The sequence below is a fragment of the Micrasema longulum genome, unplaced genomic scaffold (genome assembly GCF_059751315.1).
Source record: "Micrasema longulum isolate JH-2025_06_02 unplaced genomic scaffold, ASM5975131v1 h1tg001048l, whole genome shotgun sequence".
NCBI lineage: Eukaryota > Metazoa > Arthropoda > Insecta > Trichoptera > Brachycentridae > Micrasema > Micrasema longulum.
This window is the reverse complement of record NW_028278236.1, coordinates 1,685,521-1,709,035: the sequence shown is the minus strand read 5'-3', so window position 1 is coordinate 1,709,035 and position 23,515 is coordinate 1,685,521. Positions and strand designations below refer to the sequence as shown.

General features: G+C 28.9%; 1 protein-coding gene across 1 annotated transcript in view; it reads left to right on the top strand.

Moving 5' to 3' along the window:
• LOC148277354 (adenylate cyclase type 6-like) overlaps window positions 1-23,515 on the top strand; it is a 428,970-nt gene that overhangs the window by 189,021 nt on the left and 216,434 nt on the right. The window lies entirely within an intron of this gene.

Below are 23,515 nucleotides of genomic sequence, written 5' to 3'. Positions count from 1 at the left end.
AAAATCGGTACATCTCAAAGGATCGGGATGACACCCTACCGATGATTTTTTGAGAGAAATCACGTTAAGTTTTTGTGTTCTCACCAGGAATCGAACCCGGAACCATCCGTGTGTGAGTCAAGCATCTTAACTACTACACCACGGAGGCCACCAGGATATTTCGTTTATTATAACTGTTTGGTTTTGGTAGTGTTTTTCGGAAATACAGGTTATTCTTTTTTTTATTTGTTTTTGATTTACCAAAATATTTCAAATTTTGGGAACCATTTTCAAAGAGTTGTTAATAACCCACTATTGAAAATTAGAACCAGGTTGTGATAGAGCTGGATGCAAAGCTCGGACCTCTGATCCGTGGGTCCGCGACACTAGTCATGGGACCACAACCGGGTTCTTTATTATATTTAGATTACTATTAACGGCAACAAATAAATTGTGAGGCCCAAAGAGATAAAATTGTACAGTGCCCGAGATTCTAATTAATCAACTGAAGCCCGAACGGCTGATTAACTGAGGCCCAAAGAGCCAAATTTCCAAGCATGTAACAGTAGAAAATTAGAATTGTTGTAACCATTTACATATTATGGAATATAAAGTATAAATTAAAGTTATCAATAAATCAAAAAATAACGGTTTAAACAATATACAAAATAAAGTGAGACATCATAAAATATAAAGTGAAGATAAGGATAAGTTTAAGGAAGGGAGGAAAGCAAAAAGAGATACAATAAATAATTTCATATCATGAATTAATGCGTGCTAAAAATTTTTCACTATTCACTATTAACTTGTAGTTTTGTCCCCCAAACTACAAAAAACTTTTATTATTTGTCCTATTTATAAATCCGGCCCTCAATCGGAGGTCAAAAATTTTGGAAGCCGATTCTTAAAATCAATTTCCAAATTGACATTTTATTCAAAACTATTTGAGAAGATAATTTATGATCAAGTATCTGAAGCACTTCTTTTTTTTGTAATTCACAACAAAGATTTTGTTTGGTAGATCTACCGTAACAAATTGAGTTTATTACACTAATTATCTTCTAAAAAACATGGTCAACCGATTTCAAGTTGACTCAATCTACACGGAGTTTAGCAAAGCCTTCGTTAAAGGTGATCGGAGAGTTTTACTACCAAAGATGTAACTAATTGGTATAAAGGGTTAATAATATCAATGGATGTGTTTTTACTATTATAAGAGATCACAAGGTGTAGTAATTTTTGGATACAAATCCAACAGTTTTTCTTTTACATCCGGCGTTCCCTAAGGATCAATTCTAAGACCCCTACTTTTTAATATATTTATTAAATAATTTTAGGAATGCTTCCAACGTGTCAAATCTGTACTCATTAGTGAAAATAGTAAAATGTTTATGAAAATAAATTTAATTGAAAACTGTAACCTTCTACAATCTGATTAAAACCGCCTCTCAGATTATTGGAGCATTAACCATCTTACCCTTAACATTAATAAATGCACATGTACGGATTGGGTTCAGAAAATAAGGAGAATTTTTTGATTCCCGGATTCGGAGAGTCCGATCCAATGTTTTTATTGTGTTGGTGTACGTGCCCCGAAAATAGGTTAAAATTTTCAGCTTTACTCATTGTTTACATTGTCTGTAGCAGCCGTTTAGGTTAGGCGTATTTTTATGAGTTCGGCAATTTTTGTTTGTTAAAAAAAATTAAAATTGTAAAAAAATTTGCTGAAAATTTTATTAATTCAATACCTTGGACTAATTCAAGGAAAAACGATTTTTCTTTAGGGCATGTTATTATCAAAATACCGTACATTCCGGTCAGATAGATGTTTTTTATCTTTCCAACACGAAATATAAAAGATTCCTTGTAGACCGTACGCTTGTTTAGTTAAACGATGTCAGTAATTAATTATGTTTATTATTATGTTTTGTACCTTCTACAATACTTTTATGTAACTGTATTTTTTTAAATTTTTTTATTTACTTTATTATTTTAAGTATGTATTTTTTATTTATTTTTTATTTACATATTATTACATTTTTTAATTTTTAAATTGCTTTTATTTTAGTTCCTAGTATAATCTACATAATCAACTGCTTACATTACTGTGGAAAATTTGTATCGACTGTTTTTACAATTTTATTTTCTATATATATTATTATTTTTTGTATGCAATATATTAAACAAAAACTGTTGTGTTTTTCCAATGAATAAAAGCAGTAGAATAAGGAAATTTAATGGTTAAAAAAAATCATATACCATCAACCCAGCTAAATATTATTTTTTATTTTTATATATCATGTTATCATTGCAACGATTTTTTAATGTTTGATAATTTTGAATTAATCTGTGCGTGACGTCACTATTTTTTTTTGTGATTTATCCTAATTAGAGAGTTGGAATACCGGAAATCTATCACAACACTGAATCATACGGTGATTTGGAAGAACTTTTTACGTCATTTATTCTTCTTGCGGTGCTTTGTCAGGTCTCCTGACTTTAGCAATCACTACAGCAAAAGCTTCAAGGTCCTGCGCTACTCCGAGGCCGGGACAACTGTTTGTTCTTCTTTGGTGGTTTTTTCAGTTGGTGTTACCTTCCCTTATCTGGTTAGTTCTGGTTCGGAGGTGCCAGAAACTCGCCTTTCGTCCTCTCGTTATATACTATGATCACATTGTTATGAGTGTGATCCCATTGCCCAGGATTCACGACGTGGACGCTCAGAAGATGAACTAGTCAGTAGTGTTGCCGGTGGAATGCAATGCTGGGCATTCGCAGCATTTAAAATAGAATCACACCCTCCAGCAAGATGTGACTGACTACGACCCTGCTGACGTTTTGAACCCCACGTCATTTAAAGTAGTTCATAATTAACAAAATAATTTTTAATATTGTTTTCACGTTTTTCATTTTTTTTTTTCATGTTAATTTTTTTTTTTCATCCGTTTTTCAAAAAGTTCGCCGTATAATTAAACACTTTATTTTTCACCACCCTTAAGAACACATTTTTTTCATCCAATTTCCCATAGCACTTAACTTTCTCATTAAATTAAATAATACAAATCGTGGATAGAATTGAAATTAGAAAGAAAAAAAAAATGTACTAAAACCCCAGTCTTTAAAATTGCATGGTTTCAGTTATGTGGATGAAGTACTTTCACTGCCCTAATTAATGCATCTGTTTTTAATAACTAGATCTGACTAATCCATTTATAGTGATGAATTACGGCGTGGTACACCTAGGTTTAAGAATAAAAACAGTTATATCTGTTATGTTTTAGGTCATCAGACTCATCAACAGAGCAAACTTCCAGACTCCCATTTGGCAAACCACTTTAAAAAAGGTTCTCAATCTATATTACTATATGTTTTACCGCAGCGAAGCTGGATTATTGCGTTTATATTTCTCTCATGGTATTACTGTCAACCGTAATACAGATTTTTACTTCTTCTATTTGTTTCTGACAACTAACTTAGACATAGATGACTTACGGTGTTTTATTTTCCCTTGTGCAAAACCAACCTGTCACTCTGTCAGTATGAAAGACAATTTATTTTAAGCATGAGAGTGTCTTTTCGGATATCGATAAGTTTCACACTTATGAGAGTTTAAAAACATAGAACGAACCACATTATACTAAAAAGGTGTGCAAGTATTCCTCATTATCATCATCATCATACAGTTATCCGTGACTTATGGTGCATAGGGCGCTGCATTATTTTACGTCTATGAAAAATTTATGTTTGTTTTGTTATAAACATTTGTTTTAATTTTCTTATTTTTATTAGTATCTACGTTTAGGTTTATTTTTTTAACTATAAATGGTGTTTATTCTAATTCGTATTACTGCTTCAATTTTAATTATTATCAGTAAGTTTTCAAATTTATATTTTTTTTATGATATTAATATTATTTGTCAGCATTATTTAACTAAAAAAAACACACGTAAAAAAAAACTCTGCCTAAACACAGGAATTTCCTAGCTAATCGGGACTTGAAACAAAGAACCTCTGTATATTTTTAAACTGTGAAATGAATAAATTGAAACACTATTATTACTATTATAAGAACAGAAGTATTGGTATGTACATCTTTCCGGCTCCTTGTCGGGTCTCCCCGACGTTGGCGATCACTACAGCGAAAGCATTTCAGTCCTTCGGTACTCTTGTATTCCGCAGCCAGGACGACTGCTTTTTGATGTAGTCACCCTTGTTATTTCTGGAGAAAGATGACCAAAGTGGTTTTCCGTTGCCTTCTCTAATAAAATTTTCCGTTGGGGTTACATGCCCTTAGCTGGTTGGTTCTAGTTTGGAGGCGCCAGAAACGCTCTTTTCATCCTCTCGTTGTCTGCTGTTATCACACCGTTACGAGTGTGCCCGGGGTTCGCGACGTGGACGCTAACGAGTTGGACTAGTCAGTAGTGTTGCCGGTGGAATGCAACTGGGCGTTTGCAGCATTTTATAGAATCACACCCACCATCAAGATGTGACTCACTGCAACCCTTCTGACAGGCTGAACCCATGGATATTTTTAAAATAATTAAAAAACCTTTTTTTTGTATTTTATAAAATACTGTTTTTTTTTCAGCCTACAATATTAAGATTGTACGTTTCAGTTCAGTTTAGTTCAGTGACGAAAATCCACGAGCAGTAAATAATACCCTATGTTCTGTTTGCTAAACAGTGAAAAGGAGTAGAATTATGTCAAATCAAATATATTAGATACTTTCTCACCTCATTAGGTATACTAAATACATTTTCGGGGGTAGAAAGGATTTATTTATTTTTACATAAAACGAGCTAAACCCGGCAATGCTTTGCTATTGCTAGATTTAAGTTCTTAGTAATAGATTTAATAAACACAATCGAATGTTTGATATCAATCATTGTATTTAGTCCAAATTAGATATGTACGTAAACATTGTTATATTTGTGTTTCGGTTTACATAAATTGTTAGGACAGAGAATTTTGATAAATAAGTGTTCGAACATTGTTTTCCTGTCACTGTCTTGCAGATGCTTTCCCGATACTGTGTAAAAAAGACAACTGCACGTCAGACCCAGACACGCCAATGATAAATATCAATATTGTGTAAAAAAGAGCCCTGCGCTGGTTTGGACATATAGAGCGAATGGACAACGAAAGAACGGCTAAAAATATGAACAATGCGAATGTTCATGGATGCAGAAACAGAGGAAGACCGTGAAAGACATGGCATGACCAAATTCAACAAATACTTGAAAAAGGACATGGTAAAAGTCGGAATTATCGGCGCGCGTGCATGAGAAGACCATTTAATGTAGAGGAAGCGAGATCTGAATGCAAAGATAGAGTAATATGGCGTTCTATTCTCTCTGCCCACCCTTACGGGGAAGCGACGTGATAGTTTGCTGTTGTTGTTATTGTAAAAAAAAAAACAGCTCTCTGGTGTCATAGTTCAGAGAGAAAATACGTTAATACATTTGTATAAAGAAAAGTAAGACCACGTTTTCTCTTAAGGTTAAACATAATTAAGTATACTTACAAAAATTTACTAATTTTTTAAAATAGAAACCGTTTGAATAAATGTAAAAAAGATGTTGTAACTCTTCATTGGTAAGTTGGTACTTGTTTATGATTGAATTCCAAATCTAAAAGTAATTTGTAGATATTCAAATATTGCATTTTAGTAGGTACCTACCTAAATGTTTGCATTCTAAAACATAAAATAATCCATTATTTTTAAATAAAGAATTCTTTTAGCAAATGTCAAACTCTGCTCAGGGATGCACTTTAGTCAGGAATGCGATTTTCAAAAATGTATTGAATGTTAGTTAATATTATTTTAGTAAAACCAAAAATCCAGTCAAAAGAAATAAATGTGTAGAAATTATATGGAATTCAATGAAATAATCTGATTAGGATCCATAAAAAAACAAATTCGGTTTGTAAACATACAAAAAACAAACTTTTTTATACAGAAAAAAATAACATCCATTCATTTTTTTGTACGCGAATTTTAGGAAAATGCAACCTCGGTGATGAATAAAAAAAACATTACGCTCCTAACTTTTTTGTACTTGATAAATTGAAGATTTAATGAGCTTTAAGCCTTCTTGCGGCAAAGATGTACATTTATCTGAAACCGCACGTTAATTAGCCTGGTAGTTATCGAGTCCATCGAGGAGAACCATTCGAATATTGCATTTTATATATATATAGATAGACTAGAAAGAATCATAAATAAAATGCATGTACCACTTACATTAATTAATTACTGCTCTTCCTGTATTACGAATTGAACCCGTATCGCATCTTGTGAGTGACACAGCGGGCCGACCACTAGTAATTATTATTTTATATAATATCGTTTATATAAAACTGCATTGCAATGACAGTTTTTGTAAACATAAAAATTAAAAAACTAGCAAGCTCCGCTCCCAAAAAACTCAAATAGTGTACTAATACAGTTCCAAATCCCTTTTCATTTGAAACGTTAGAAGCGGCGCTTTCGATAATTCCCATCAATAAATTATCCAATCTCGAATCAATTATTCATCTGCACTATGTAATAATTGCTTCTAACGTTGGAATTTCTACATGGAAGCCTGTTAGCAGTGATTAGTCTTGCGCTAATAGGTAGTTGGAGAATTCAAAACAAGTTATCAGAATAACCGATCAATATGACTATAGGTATATATATTTATTATATAACTTTCTAGATTTTTTTTACAATTTTCATATGGTGATATTTAATGACAGTTCGTCCATGGGATTGCCTAATATGCAAAAATTCGTACCGCTGACGGAATAAAAGAAAAATACATTGGTTCTTTCCAGTACCTTAATTATTAGTTTCGTAAAGTTGGTTTAGATATTTTATTTGCATTCATGTTATTAAATTTGCATAAAATACCATTATGGAAATTATGTTTCATAACTGAAATCTAATCAAATAAATAAACATAGTTTTTGCTGCCATTCGTGTAATTGCAAAATGATCATGAAGTAGAATAATAATAACCGGCCGCCTTTCACACCAGTTGCCAAACTAATATACAATTTTACATACAATACTTTAACATACAAAATTTGCACTGAGATACAAATGGTTATAAATAGAGTATGACCACACATTGTTGATGAATATATGGGTTTACGTCTTTGTTTAACACATAAACGAGTTTTGATTATTTTAACTATCAATAAAAAATTGATTACTTGTAAAAATATAACTATTTATTAAGACTAGTCTCATACAAATTATGTTAATCAAACGATTCAGCCATTTCCAGTGCGGTTTTTTCAAAATTGCGCAATCGAAATGAGTTTTTTTATATCTACGGTACGTTTTAAGTGAAATAAACGCGGCACTCAAAGCATTTGCTAAAAACATACCTTAAAAAAAAAATCGTTTAAAATGTACCACCTCACCTATTCACTAAAATATTTTTAATGGTTTTTTTTAAAGAGAAATACTCGAGTTTTTATTATTTACTTAAATTTGAGAGCATGTGCTGAAAAAATGGAAATCGAGTTGTGGTAAAGTTTGAACTTTGGTCCACAATGCTACCACTGGACCACAACTCGGTTATATTTCTTTAAAACGATTATTGAAGGAATAATTTTAAGTAGAATTTAAGAAAAATACAACATAATTTATGTTTGTTTTAAATGTTTGCATTTTTTAAAAACCATCAAATAAGATTTCGCTACCTCGGTTCTTTTGTTCAATTTATTATTTTTCAATCATTTTAAGAAATTTAACTTAAATATTCAGTCTTTGTATGAGAATGTATCAAATTTATCTAAATTTTGAAAGGCACAATTGCCGGTCGAAAATAAATTATATTTTTATAAAATAAATAAAAACCACCTTAAATTCAATTAAACCATTTTTCTGAATTCGCAAACTGTGTGATAAAAAATATTCATAATTTTAATAAAGACACTGGATTAAAAGTTCTTCATGTTGAAAATAAAATTTCTTTCCACTCCCATCAAATCTACTATATATCATTGTGTCTTTCTTCCTTCATTATAATTTTCCATATATAAATATATCCTTAAAAATGTCCATTGGGTGTTTATATAAACAAATAAAATAAAATTCGACAACTTGAAAATTTAAAAAGAAAAAAATCATGAATAACCTAATAAACTATGTTTCCTTTAGACCACTCCTGTCTTGTTTTAAAGATCGTATCCAACTCACATTATGCTTCCTATTCTTATAAGACAAAAATATTTGATTTATTAGCTCCGTATGTAATTTTTATTAAACATTGATAAAATAAAATAGGATAGAATTCATTAGTTAATTATACCTCGATAAAGAAGCTTGTATTGCTTTAAAACCGGTCGGTAGAAAAAATAAAAGAGAAGTGGTTAAAAACAAAGTTATTTTTTTTATTTTATTAAAATGATTGACCATAAAGTTATTGTTTTTAAAGGTATTTTTAGCATAAATACCTTTAAAAAAAAGTGTTTTTAATAGTGCGGCTTTTAACAAATAAAGTTTAAAATTGCTAAATCGTATAATTTCCGTAAGTTTTATGAAACTACACCATTGAACTTAAATAAACTAATGAAACTTTATAATATTTCATAATGGAAAATAATTGTTTTTTTTTTTAATATTCTTATTTATTTTTCTTTTAAATATGTACAGAAAAATAATATTTTTATCAATTCTTCATTTCATACATTCACCCTTTATTTTTTGTTTCTTCTTCGAAATAAACATTTATTAATGATAATGATAAAATTTATAAATAAACTTATCAATGAAACTTCTTGGTTTAGTTTTACTTTTTATTATTTTGACCAACGATATTTATGTTTTCTGTCCCCTGTTAAAATATTGTTCTATCTTATCTCCAAAATATGTTAAGAATAGTATAAAAGCTGTAAACGTTGTAAACAAATCACCAGTCTTGAAGATGCCTACTTAGGCGAAAGCGCTCGTTGGTCAAAATAATAAAAAGTAAAACTAAACCAAGAAGTTTCATTGATAAGTTTATTTATAAATTTTATCATTATCATTAACTATGGAGTTTTATCAAGAAATATCAACAAAAAACATCAATATTATAACATTTATTAATTAATCAAATTTACTAAATGCATTTATTTTTTTGAATTTACCTTTTTTTATATTCAATAAACATCATTTCTCTAAAGTTAGAAATAACTAAGCCCAAAAATGTAAAAAAAAACATTTTTTGCGAAAATTCAAATTAACGTTTAAATAAAAACAAGTAAATTTGATGCGTAAAACCTATAGAACTTCGAGTGAGAACTCAGAGATCAAGTTGGAAACTCACGCATCTTTAAAATATGTGACGTGGAAAGTGAAACTTGGAGAAATGGGATAGAAAAATATTAAAACAAGTTTTTGAGGAAGATAAATATCAGAAGATAAATTATATAATACTTTGTATGGAAATTTTGTTGAAAACCAACCTGTCAGAGAGATTTAAAAAAAGAAGTAAATTTAGATCGAGTCGATGTCACTTAAAAGATATAATCTATGATAAAGCATTTAATCTAAAAAATCTAAAAAGAAAGAGTAAAAATTGGTGACATTCAATCTCATTCCTTCTTTGCAACAAGCGGTGTTCCGCAGGAATCCGATTTGGGTCCAATACTGTTTATTATCTTTGTCAATTTATAATATATATATTCGATGATGTTAAGGTTTGTTTGCTAACGATATGAAGATTTAAAAAGTAATTAACACTGTCAATGATTGTTCAACTCTACAAAAAAGTTAGATCCTCTCTAATTTAGATTAATTATTTATTTGGTGTTTGACTTATAAACTGCAACTAAATACTAAAAATGACAGGTCATGCAATTTTTCAGAATAAATAATAAATAATCCATTTTGATTATTTTTTGGGAACAACAAATTGGTTTATGTTTCTGAAGTGCTAGATCAAGGAGTTTTTATCAAAAGTTGTCTTTCATCAGTCAGGTCAACTGCATAGCAAATATATCCTTCACAATGTAAGGATTGATTTTGCGAGTTACAAAGGATTTCAAAAATATTGATACTTTGAAATTGGTGTATATAACTTTGTTTGGGAGCCAGTTTATTTAGGATACAATCCAATTACATGGACTCCGTTCACACCAATATACTCTAAAAAATGTTAATTTTAAACTCGGAATCATAAATGAATTTACTAACTATGACATCATATAAAATACTTTAAACATGTTTAAACTAACTGAAAGAAGAAAAAATATAGATTCGTTGAATTTATTTAAGATTTTAGGGATTATGGAATTGTCCAAAACTATTAGCACTCGTTAATTTCAAGGTACATGAACAAGTGACTCGTCAAGTACCTCCGTTTAGTTGCAACAATTTGCGAACAGTATACTCTTATAATGCTATTCTGAATCGACTCCATGTACTCGGCAATAACTATTCTGACGTTGCCGATATTTTAAACATAAAGTAAAGTTTATATAAATCAACTCTATTGAATTATTTCAAAGATGGTGAACGGTAACTTACATTTGTTAGACTATGTACTTACAATATGTATTTAAAAAAAATATATATTCTTTCTATTTACTTTTTTTTTATTTTTTGTATATTATAGTAAAAATGTATTAAGTGTTTTTTTTTTTTTTAGTAAAAAATGAAAAATTCTCTTTAACTTGTTATAATTATGTTTTGTATTTTTATTTGTTCAATGTTAAGATCTTTTAATATAAATTTTTAAGAAGGTTGAATCCCAGTTCCTTAAGTTCAATTTCGGGGAGGGTGGACATGAAATATTTATTTGTAAAGTGGTTTTATTCTCCAACATTTCGCTGTCCCGGGATTAGCACCTAAGCGTAAGTCTTATCACCTTACCTTATTGTATCCAGGCAGGTACTTCTCAAATGCTGTGCCCTGTGCACTATTTGTTGTGAATTATGGTTTGATGATGGTGATGATGGACATACTAAAAAAATTGAGACGCCTCTGTAATAAAAACTTTTTTGAAATAGAGACTCTGATATTGTGTGTTGTAAATATTCCCGATATGTAATAACGTCAATGTAAATATCTCGGTATAGGCTTTAACTGGGCTGTTGTTTGATTTAAAACATTTCTAAAATTTCACAAATAATTAGAAATATACATTTTGACGATTCGTTAATATTTTTAGTATATCCAAACTCCCTCAAAAGATTTAACCTTTGAGAGGTTCCATTAAGATTGACAGATATTTCAACCGAAATTATTCAACTTTTTGGGAAGGAAATATAAAGGTCTTGACATCTAACGATTCACTATAATGTCTATGCTTGTATATTCAACTTTTTTTAATTTATTCAAATGTTTATTTTGTAAAGTACAGAACATTCGTATTCACCTAATAACATTTAGAGTAACAACTGATGAGCTACGTTTAAAAATAAACCAATTTCTCGATTAACGACTGTCATGGCTATGACATAAAATAATTAGCTTGCGGTGAGTGACGTGCTTGTGGTAAATACGTGGATTGCTTTCGAAAGGGGTAATGTTTCTTACGAACGCCCCGTTTAATTTGTAGTATTTCATGACCCAGAATAGTCAATAATGGCTTCAATAAATTTTAAATCAAACTATTAATAATATAGTCAGTAATGTTGCATTCCCTTGTAAGGCCGTTCCAATTCAAACATTGGCAGTTTTAAATTAATAATGTAGGAAGGCTTGAAAAATTCTTATTTACCTGGTAAATTAATATCACTCGAAATATTCATTCTGAAATTATGGACTAGGATTTGATTTCCATACTTTCAATTCTCAACTTTAATTGTCAACTTTACTGTTGTGATAGCAAATTAAAAAATAACACAAAAATAACGTGGAAAGAAAAAAGTGTTTTAAATCATCATTTTGAGTGTTTTTTTTTATATTTCCAGTAGTTATTTTAAATCCAGTTATCTCGGTATGGCATTTTACCATAGACCCTTATTAAGTTATTTATTGTTTCAGCAATTACTTTGTAAAAAAAACACTTTAAATTGATTTCAAATTAAACATTTTGTAAGGTTTACCAAACAAAAGATTAATATAATAATATCAGGTGTAAATATAAACATTTTTCAAGCAAAATACTTGATAACTCATAATCGAAAATACAACTCTTATAAAAAACGGTGTGTATGAAATTACGTGTGGAGATGTTAACAGTAAATATATCAGCTAAACTGCAATAAATTTAAAAATAAGAGCTAACAAACACCGCTTTGAATTTTCTAAAAATAGTTTTTCTGTTTTTCAAGGAATAACCCGCTTAGCTTCTAGATAGAGGTTTGTCAGCAAGTGGGATATAGGAGATATGGAAGGAGGTAATAAAACCACCTGTATTCCTGGACAACAACAGTTTATCGGTAACAAAAGTCAAGTATCTAGAACACATACTGACTGATGATTGTAAAGATGATCAAAGACATAGAGACAGAAAAGAGCCATTATTTTCTATGCTAGCAAGACGCTTTTTTCAGTGACTAATCGAAGAAAATCATCTTTACTTTGTATTCGACGTCTATGTATACAGCGAAACTATATAAGGAACTATGGAACAATTATAAGCAACAGCATGGAATAAATTAAGGGTCACGTATAATAATTCATACAGCCAAAATTTCGGACTGCCTAGGCAATGCCTCCGAAATGTTCACAGCTGGACGAGTAAACTCCATCGCTGCCCTACTTCGCCAAAGATTCTAAAGCCTATGGGAACGCCTGAAAAGCTCTAATAACGCACTTCTGGATCCATTCACCGTTGTTCGAGTGATGGCGGGATATGCCAAGACCACCATAAGTGCTGCAAACATAAAAATTTGTTTTATGTTTATGTATATGTTTATGTTTGTATTTATATTTATACTTATTATTATTATTATTTATACTATTTAACAGTCGGCTATCGGCACAATTTCATCCACAAAACACAAAACTTTTCAACGAGCCCGTTCCTTTTAACTATATTATATGTAGGTATTCTTTAATGTTATTTTTGTTGTCAGTTTAAATCAACGTCACGTTGTGACGCAGCTTTTGATTTTTTTTATGGATGATCAAATACTTTTTCTCTAAACAACCTAACCGCGTGTTTTTGACCATAAGCTAGACCAGTATTACGTGAAAATATATTTTCAAGGATAAAATCCGTTTGTCCCGGTACAAAAAACAAAACTCTCGAGAGCAAGCTTGCAAATATATCAAAACTGTTATAATCAATCATGGTCTTTACATAATATACATCTATACAATAAATATGAATCATCGTTATTTGTCTCGCAAAAACTCGAAAACGGCTCGACAAATTTATAATTTGTCTAACTAAAATTTATAGTTTTGCAAAATTTTCTAATTCATGTTCTCAAGGTGTGCGAATAATAACGTCTTTAATTTGTTGAGTGGAAAAAAAATCAGAAGCATTTATGTGTTTTCATCGATTTTCCAGGGTTGCATTAGTCTAAAATGCATATATTGAAAAATTCGGGTTGTTATTTTGTATAATAAAAAAGTTTGTATTTGAACGTTTACAAACAAAAAATATTTTTAATGGATACTAAATTGATTAATTGCCTTACAATTTAATTTCTACATATTAACTTATTTTAAATGGATTTTTAGTAATGCTTAAATAATGTAAACTGATTTATGATACATTTTTGACAAACGGATTCTTACACAAAATGCACCACTGTCGGTAAATAAAGCAGAGTCTGACTAAAAAAATTCTAAATTTGTATTATATGTTTTGGAATTCTAAGAACTTGTTTTGGAAGTACCTAAGAACCTACTGAAATTCAATATTTGAAAATTAATAATTTTTAGTTTTGAAATTCAATCATAAACAAGTATCTAGATACCTTCTTTTTAACGAAAAGAATTTTTCCTTTTGTCCGGACAATTTTTAGCTCACTTTTACGACACAATCGGGTATTTTTTTCCTCAGTAGTGATTAATGCACAATTTTGATTTGAGCTCGACGAGGCCTCTTAGCAAATCACACGAAGAGATAAAATGAAAAACTAACCCTTATTACGAATAAATAAGAAGCTCAAAAAGGCAAAAATAAATAACGTGTGTTCTTATTTACGAAAAAACGTTTGCTGAAACTTATAACAGGCAAGCCAATGTTCGGAAATGACTAATAATTAACTTAACTTAAAATAATGACTAAATTGGCGTAAGGCATGAGTTGAGCGTGATAATTTTAGAGGGTTTAAAATAAAACATAGACAAACTTTTCCTTATTAACACGTATTCCCGATATTCTGAATTGTGGAACTAGAGCAGTGATTTTTGCACAATTTTGATTTCAGCACAATGAGGCCTCTTAGCCAATCACATGATTAGGTAAAATGAAAAGCTAAGTCATATTACGAATAAATAAATTGCTCAAAAAAGTCCAAAATAAATAATGTGTCTTCTTATTTACGAAAAAACGCTCGTTCTACCAGCTAATAGTGGAAGCCAACGTTTGGGCAGGACTACGTTTGCCGGGTCCGCTAGTATATAAAATAAAGTGCATAGAATATCCACAGTGAACGCCATCTTTATGACCGTTTTGAGTATGAAAAAATTGAAAAGTCAGTACATATGTTGATGACTTAGATATGATTTATTGTCTCTGCGTCATTGAGCTAATTTACTCCTGAGCATCAATAACCATTTTATTAAGGTTAAAATCACAAATTTGTATAAGTTCAGAACTGGTTTCGTAGGATATTTGTTTTTTTTTGTTGTCATATTGCGATTAATACATTTCCTTTTTGAGTGAAAAAAGAAAATAATAAAAATGAATGTTTTTTATTACAATATCATGATGGTAATAAGTATTCATAAAAAGAAACAAGAATAGAAATTTAGGATCAAATCCGGTATATTTTTAGTTTAATAATGCGTTTTTCATACCCTAATAAAAACCAAGCATTTCAATATAGCATCACGTAACCAACCTTATTGAATAATCTAAAAAATCTTATTACAGTTTTATAAACTTTCTTGTTACTAAAATTGCTAATGTTTCTCAGTATTTATTTACAAAATGGCTAGTTTCTTTTTTTAAATAATATTTTTAGTTTTTTCGCGATATTGCTTAGGATCTTCCGCTTACGTATAAATCAAAATATTTGATATTGAAATGAACAAAGTAAAAAAAGCAAAAATCATTCTGTGTATCACCAGTAAATATACGGAGGAGATTTCTCGATTTGTAATGATTTTTCTTGCTTGTCAAATAAACTTCAAAATCTTTTTTTATGTTTTGTATACTCTCTCGTTATAAATTGTTTAATATTTCAAGGTATTTTATTTTGGTGTTTTTATTTCATTTTTATTCTTAGCTCAATTCACGGTATTGCTAAATGGAAACTTCCATTTACAAATAAATTAATATAAACGTTCCTAAAAAGTTATGAAGTCAACTGCTTTATATTCAAAGCTTATTTATAAAAACAAATTCTGTTCCGTTAAAACTTTGAGGGAGTTTTTGTTTTGTTTTTATTTATAAAACGGTTTTTTTTATTTTTAGCCTGATTCGAGATATTGCCTCGGTATATTTATCCATTTGCTTTTGAATTCATATATATAACGTAATGCTTGAATTATTTCATGTTTTTACACGTTATATTGTCGAGTTTTTTATGAAAAAAAATATTTCCATATTTAGATAAACTTTGACAATAGGTTTTTTTTAAATTAATTCTGTGTTTACTTATTTAAATTATCGGGGAGATTTCCCGTGTTTTAATTTTACTTTCTTTTTGGGTTGATTATTTGATCATTTGACACCTTATCATTACGTTATCTATACTTACAACATTAAGTTCTTATAAATATTAGTAACAATGTTTTTAGGTACACATATATAATTCAACATTTAATTGTACTAATATTTTCGTATACCTATTAACCTATTTGTGCTTTTATCCATTTTGTAATATTTTTTTTCTTCTGTGAATTTTTTCCATGTTTTTATGATATTAGTGTTTAATCTTATATGGGTATGTGACAATATGTGCTTTACAATGGCGTTTAAAAATAAATAAACCTAATATAACAATGTTTTAAAAGTTTAAAAAATTAAAATTAAAATTTTGAAAAAAGGCCTAAATTATGATATAACATTCCTGTTAGGAATTCGTAAAATGTTCTCATAGAGGCCACCCAGTAGAAATTTTAATTATTTTGATTGCGCGTATGAGCAATGAAAAATATTTTTTTTATTAAAAAAATTCATAAAGAGTACATGTTTTTGTAAAATTCTAAACATATCTACTTTTACACATTTAATAAATGTTATCACTGTAACTCTCCAAAACAAGAAACTAACTCTTGTGCATGGAGAGTGACTTACACTGTTTTAGTTGTTTATTTATAAGAGTTTATATAATTTTAAATACGAGTACATAAACAAGAAAAATAAAAACATAGGACATATAAAGAAAAAATATAAAACAATAATACATTCATACTAATTAAAATTCAATGTTTTTTTTACACGTGTTCAAAAAATTTCTTTCGATTAACTTTAAATTTTCCTTCTTAGGATGGATTGCCTTAATATAAAAAAAAAAAACTTTAAATTTATTTATTTACATATTATTTTTTAAAGTTTTTAGTTCATTGGAAGATTTTTATATTTTTTTACACCTTTAAAGACAAAACTTTTTTGACCATGACTTGTATAGAATTTAGTAATTTAGATTTTATGTTGGTATCTGAGTGACTTATTCATCTCAAATTCTTTTATTTTTTTTATAAAGGCACTCTTGTAGACACTACTGTATGAACCTTAAATATTTTATATAGACTTTCCGTATTGAATGTTGAGGGTTTCTTTAAAATTACTTTAATAATTAATGTTTGTTCTATTTTAAGAGGGTTTAATATATTGGCATATGCACCACTCCATCCTACAATACCATATTATAACAAAGATTGTACAATTGAGTAATAAGCTATTTTTAAAATATTCCTTAATTAAATATATATGTAAATACATTATCTAATTCGTTTAACTAGTTCACTAATATGGTCTTTCCATTTTAAGTTTCGGTTTATGTATACGCAAGATATTTAATTGTATCTGTTGTATCAAGTACTGAACATGTAAGATCGAAGTTCGTTTTGTTACAATTGCTTTGGTGAATAGTTATTTTTACTTCTGAATCTAAATTTGTTTTGTTAATAAAAAAGGGATGATTTTTGTCTTTTCTGTATTTAAAGATAATTTATTTTTGCCAAACTATAATTTCAATTTATTTTAAATAAACTCCCAAATTAATGCACCATGTGTCAGACATATAACAGCATTCCCATTTAATTTAAATAAAATAATTCATTCTTATATAATAAAAACGAATCCCCGTGGTTTTCTTTTAGGTATTAAATTAGATACCATGTAAACTGGAAAGAACACGTGAAAACTGTTGTTGCTAAAATAAACAGTTATGTATTTGTTTCAGGTAAACTGAATAAAATAGCAAACAATGAATGTGTTATGAATGTGTTATGTATCATGCATATGCATATTCAAATTTTAATATGGTATTATTTTTTGGAGTTACTCTAAAATTTCTGAAATTCAAAAAAGATGTTTTACATAAATGATAAATGCCAATTACCTGTCAATATGTAGGCCAATTTTTAAATAGGTTATTTGTAAGCAATCTATAAACACAATTGAATATTTATTGTGTATGCAGACAATTGGTAGAATTCCATATTTGATTTGGTAATGTATCCAAAAAAAACAAATTTATTGGATTATAATTCTACTTTATTTTTTATAAAATATATAACGGGTATATTGTGACGCGTTTTGTCTTGTTCGGACATTTTCAAATAAAATAGTTTGTTAACTTTAAAACAATAAACCTTTTGTTTATTTTATAAAAAATAAAGTAGAATTATAATCCGATAAACTTGTTTTATTTTGGATACATTACCAAACAATGAAATGTGTACAATAATGTTTCCATTTTCAAATTGAATTGAAAATACTTAACGCTGTCAAACAGTTACAATAATTCACATCCATCAATGCGTCAATGAAAGCTTCTGTAATTCCAATTTACAATTGAATACTGAGAAGAAATTATTATTTACTTCAATTGAAATCAATGTTATTTCATAGAAATTTCACCAACTGTAGTTCTAACAACTTTCTATTTTGCAAAATAATATTATACCAATGGCTTATTTTAATATTGATAAGACCACAAGCTTTATACGTAAAAACGCTTATTAAGTGGAACATGGATTAAAACTTTCATAATATCCATTTAACTCTAAAGCGAGGCTAGCACAGAGACATGCGTATTTTATAGCCAAAAATTATTGATTATTTTTTTACTGATAACATTTCATTGATCCTAAACTTTAAAAATTTTCCTTTTAAAAAACACGAACTTTCTTGAATTCAAACTAAAGATATTAACTCTTTTTTTGTATGGTATATTTTTGGCCCTTTAATAATAAGGAATATTCTAACGTTTTTTTTCCAATATTTTTTATTTTCTTTTTTAATTACTATATAATAAAAAAATATCTTATAATATTTTACAGTATTTTTTTTTTTCTCTTTCTTATATAACCCAAAAATATATTACCTGTCTTTTTATTATGGGAGCAAAAATTCATAAACATTTATTGTATAACCACGAACAGGCCATGCCTTTGAGGGATTTTTTTGTTTCCTATTTTTACTGTTTATTTGTTTTTCATGTTTGTGAAAAAAAGGAAAAATGTATTTTTAAAATATATAAATACATTTATTTATATAATCTTTTGAAATCAAATACAAAAATAATCCATTGTATTTTACTATTAAAATTGTCTAATCATTGTTATTGGTTTTATATTTACTCGTATTCTACAATTAAATATTGAACTATTTTATTATGGATAAACTGAATTACTTATTTTTTTACACGACTCTTTTGGTCACAGTACTTATCTATGTAAAACTTTATTTTTTGTTTTTATCAATCAGAACTGCTACTCTTCTTGAAGTTTTTGCATTATCTTGATGGAGGATATGAATAGATGGGAGTGTTTTAGCGTGAAAGTTTAGTTTCACAAATTCCGATAATATCTTATGTTATATTTTGTAGTTCCTTTTCCAGTCTGATCTGATCCGCCTCTTGTCTTATAGTTCGTTTGTTAGAAGTTGCTATTGCAACATTTCTATTGTTTCTTTCTTTCAAATTTTTGCCTTTTCCTGGGATTCTCGCGGCTGGCCAGCGTTGTTTCGGTGTGAGATTCTGAGTTATAATTTCTACTCATTCGGGGTAATTTTGTTTTGTAATTCGAGATCACGGTTTTTGGTTTTTGATTTTTTTGACAATTCAACACCACACCAGGTTGGTTGGTTGGTGATTATACTTTCAGTCACCCTTAAAACATTAAGGTTTTTTTTCGTACATTTTGTCTACAGTCATTAAAACTATGAAAGAGATATATTTAAAAAAAATACTGTAATAGAAATAGTCATTCATAAATGAATTTTGTATAATATACAGTTTTTGCTCCCATTCGTGTTTGCTATATGGTTATAAGGAAGAATGAAAATATCTGCTAAAGGCCCTTCAAATAATTTGTCCCAAGTAAAATGAAAGGAGCAGTGAAAACAGTTTAGTTAAGTTCAATTGAAATCAAAAACTTTAAAAAAGTAACTCGTTTATTGTCAAAAAAATATTACTTTTTTGTATTATCAAAATCGATTGGAAGACTCGCGATCTTAAATTCGAATTTTACAGGTATTCGGATCAGTACCTTAACTGTGATATTTCATTGTTCCTGAATTGGCACCCGAAGCAAAAAAACTGATCATTTTACTTTTTTTTAAAAAGAAAAATATACCAACATATTTATTTTCAAATTTAATCATTTTTCGGTTTGTAGTTGATATTTTAAGACTAATGACTGATTAACATAAAAGTACATTTTTTATTTAAAAATACGACAAAACAATTGCACTACAAAGAGTAAAATATGATTGATTATCAATATCTTGGTACAATTAATTAAAATTGAGTATCTTATTTTATTTTACTATTATTTTCATAAAGAAGTGTATGTATTTCATATGTCTTGTTGATCTTGCGTCAATTAAAATTAAACAAGTTGAAATAATTTCATAATTAAATGCAATAAACAATGTAAATATAAATTTATTGTGTAATTATTATTACTTGTGAAACGTTGTTTATTGAAGCATAAAAGTTATCGTCACGTTTTTCAATGTTTGCATCCCCTAATCCACTTTATATTATTCGTGCTTGATTAAAAATTCCATGCCGATCCTACATTTAAAATATTACCTCTAACGGTTACATAAATAAAGATTCTTTGCTTTTTGCTTGGAAAATTCTGAAAAAATGTTTTAATATTTTCACAAGTATTTTAATTATAATTATATCATGAAAATAATAATTTCTGTCAAGTTATTACTCGTTTTACTTAAAATCGCGAGCTGCTTCAACTCTTGAAGCCATATATATTTCTATAATTTTTGCCTTTTTAAAATTATGCTTATTTATTTATTATATATATACGGCCTAAGCAAATTACAACAGTTACATCAAGAAACATAAATGCAAGAAACTGAACAAAAAGAACATCAAACTATTTAGCAAAGACAAACAAGGGCAATACAATAATAGTATACAATATATTTTAAAAAAATGAAAGACCTAAGACTTCGAGCTAAACCATGCCAATCCAATTTCACCCCACACTGTTTCGTCGCGAAAAAAAAAGCATTAAGTATTTTGAAAATGCATATAAGGTCCATCTCAGTTCTACGTCTCTCCAATGAAGACAGATTAAGAGATTGCTCTATTTCAAAATAATAATAATTACCCCTTTGTAATCTGAGCAATCGTGCCACTTTTCTTAGAAAACGGTGTTGGACAGACTCGATATGGTCAATATGAGTCCTGTAGAATGGAGACCAAAAAAGAGAAGCGTATTCTAGATGGGGTCGAACTAGTGAGCAATAAAGAGTTTTGATGGTATTAATATTTTTGAAGTCCGCCGTCACTCTATTGATAAAACCGAGAAGTTTGAGAGATTATAAATTGATATTGATATAAAAGGTGTAATCATCATCATCATTTTACTCCTTTTAGCACCTGATGCAGTGCTAATAGATTATCTGTTGCATGAAAGTAAGGTAATCAGTCTAACGCTTTTGGTTTTAGTCTAGGGACAGTAAAATATTGCAATGTTAAACCACCTTTAAAACAAATACATATCCTTGACTCTACCGGGAATCAAACTCTGGATCTCAAGCATGATAGGGGAAGGCGCCAACCAGTGTACTACAAGGCTGACTTACCTAACTAACCTAACCTAACCTAACTCGATTACCGTCTTCAGGATTTTTACCTGAGAGAAGCCATTAATTCGAAAATACTCGTTCAGAGTTCTGGTTCTATTTCACAAACGGAACTGCATTCTTTATCCGCTTGGGTGAAATAATTAAGTTGATTTTTAAACTACGAATAAAAATATATCACAAATTCTCATTCTATAAAAAACTTAGTAGTGGCATTAATTTTCAGTTACTATTGAAGTTTTATCGCACGATTAATATGTAGAATAGTTTATAACGAAATACAATAAAATTAGGCGGCCTACTGGTGTAGTGGTTAAGATCCGTTTATTTCCCGGTGAGAAAAAAAAACGTGATTTTTCTCAAACCTAGGATAGGAATCTGAGACAACACTAATTGGGCTTCTTGACTTTTTGTGGTGTAAAAATAATGTGTGCTTCATAAAATATTATTTTTATTACATGTTTAAGTATGTTATAACAAATCCCGTTTATATGTTAAATTTTATGTTATCAATCAATAAGGGCTATTTCGCATCATGGGCATGGGTAAAGAAAAAATCCACACGGCACGATAAAATAACATAGCGTAGATGGATATTTATTGTATTATATATAAAATAAATAAATAGTTAAGTCATGGCATACGCAATAAGTAATAACCGCATAACCATGATGCTGACTTATCTTCACTTAATTTCTTTTTGCAGGATTTTTACCTGAGATTAGTAGCTGAATAAAATATAAACGAATATAAAATAGCACAACAAATATGTTGTTCCAAGCACAAAGCCAGTAACCTACATTCAAAAAGTTTTAAGGAAATTGAGCTGTTATGTATTTGGTATTTTTTTAAAGTATACGTCTTAGTGATTTTATTTTTTCAATTTTGGATGTATAGTATTTATTCTTTTTCTTCTTTTTCAACCTTTTGTCGTCCACTGCTGGATATAGGCCTCTTCCATATCCTTCAATTTCTTTCCATTGGTTCTTTCGATTGGTCGTCGGACCATATTTTTCAAGTCTTCCGACACCTTTTTTATTATCCTAAGGCCTCCATCTTAAATTTTTAGGAGTCCATCTCGTGAGGTTTTTTCTCGCAATATTTCCTACCTGTTGTCACTTCAGTCTTGCTTCGTGATTCATGATATTCGCTATTCTGGTTCTGTTTCTAATTTCTTCATTTCTAATTCTTTCTTAAGCTTATCCCACGCATGGATCTTTTCATGGATTGTTGTGTGAATTTGAGCTTTTCTACATTTATATTTGTAAAGTTTATGGTCTCTAAAGTTTATGGTCCGCCGTTAAATTTTATTTGCCCAGTTTTATCTAATGTCCAAAATGTATGTATTTATTTACTATTTCAAAGTTTTTAACAGTGATAATCTTGTTTTTTGGTATTATAATTTTTGTTTTTGTAATGTTCATATTCAGATCGAGTTTACTAGAAGCCTTATCGAATTTGTTTATTATTTGACTCAATTGATCAATGCTTTCACTTAAAACTATTATGTCATTGGTAAATATAAGGCAACTCAGATATGAGCCATCTATCTGTAACCCCTTGTTATCCCAGTTAAGGATATAATATTTTTTGAAATTATTATTTATTGGAATTCACTATTGAGAATGATTTCAATTGTATGGCATTAAAAAAACATTCATTTAAATTACTGCCTTTTTGTTAGGAATGGTGGAAATTTCAATCCTCCACTTTAACGGTGCCGTTTGGATTTTGATGATTGGTGTGTAATGTGCACACTCATTTATATATCATACATTTTCATTAAGAAAGCATATTACAAAAGATTTATGAATTTGTAGAAACCACTTTAACTTTAGAGTTATACGTCGACTGGTTTTGAGATAACTTTCTCGTCATCTGGATTTGAACTAACTTAGAATTACTCGCGCTGCATTATAAAATATTATATTGAAGAAACAGAAAAATAAAAAAAAGAAACAAAAAAGATAACATTTACCATAGCGGAAATGTTTTTAAAAGAAGACTTGAAGTTAAATTTAATTTATTATATATTACAGAGAGTTTATGGTAAATGGCTTTACTTATTTCTAATCTTTCTAAATTGTATAAATGAAGATCATTTTTATTAATATGCAAAAAATCCACATCTGTTTCTTGATTAAAATTACGATTTTCAGATACAAGATGATTTGAGATATCTCAATCTTCTTTGATT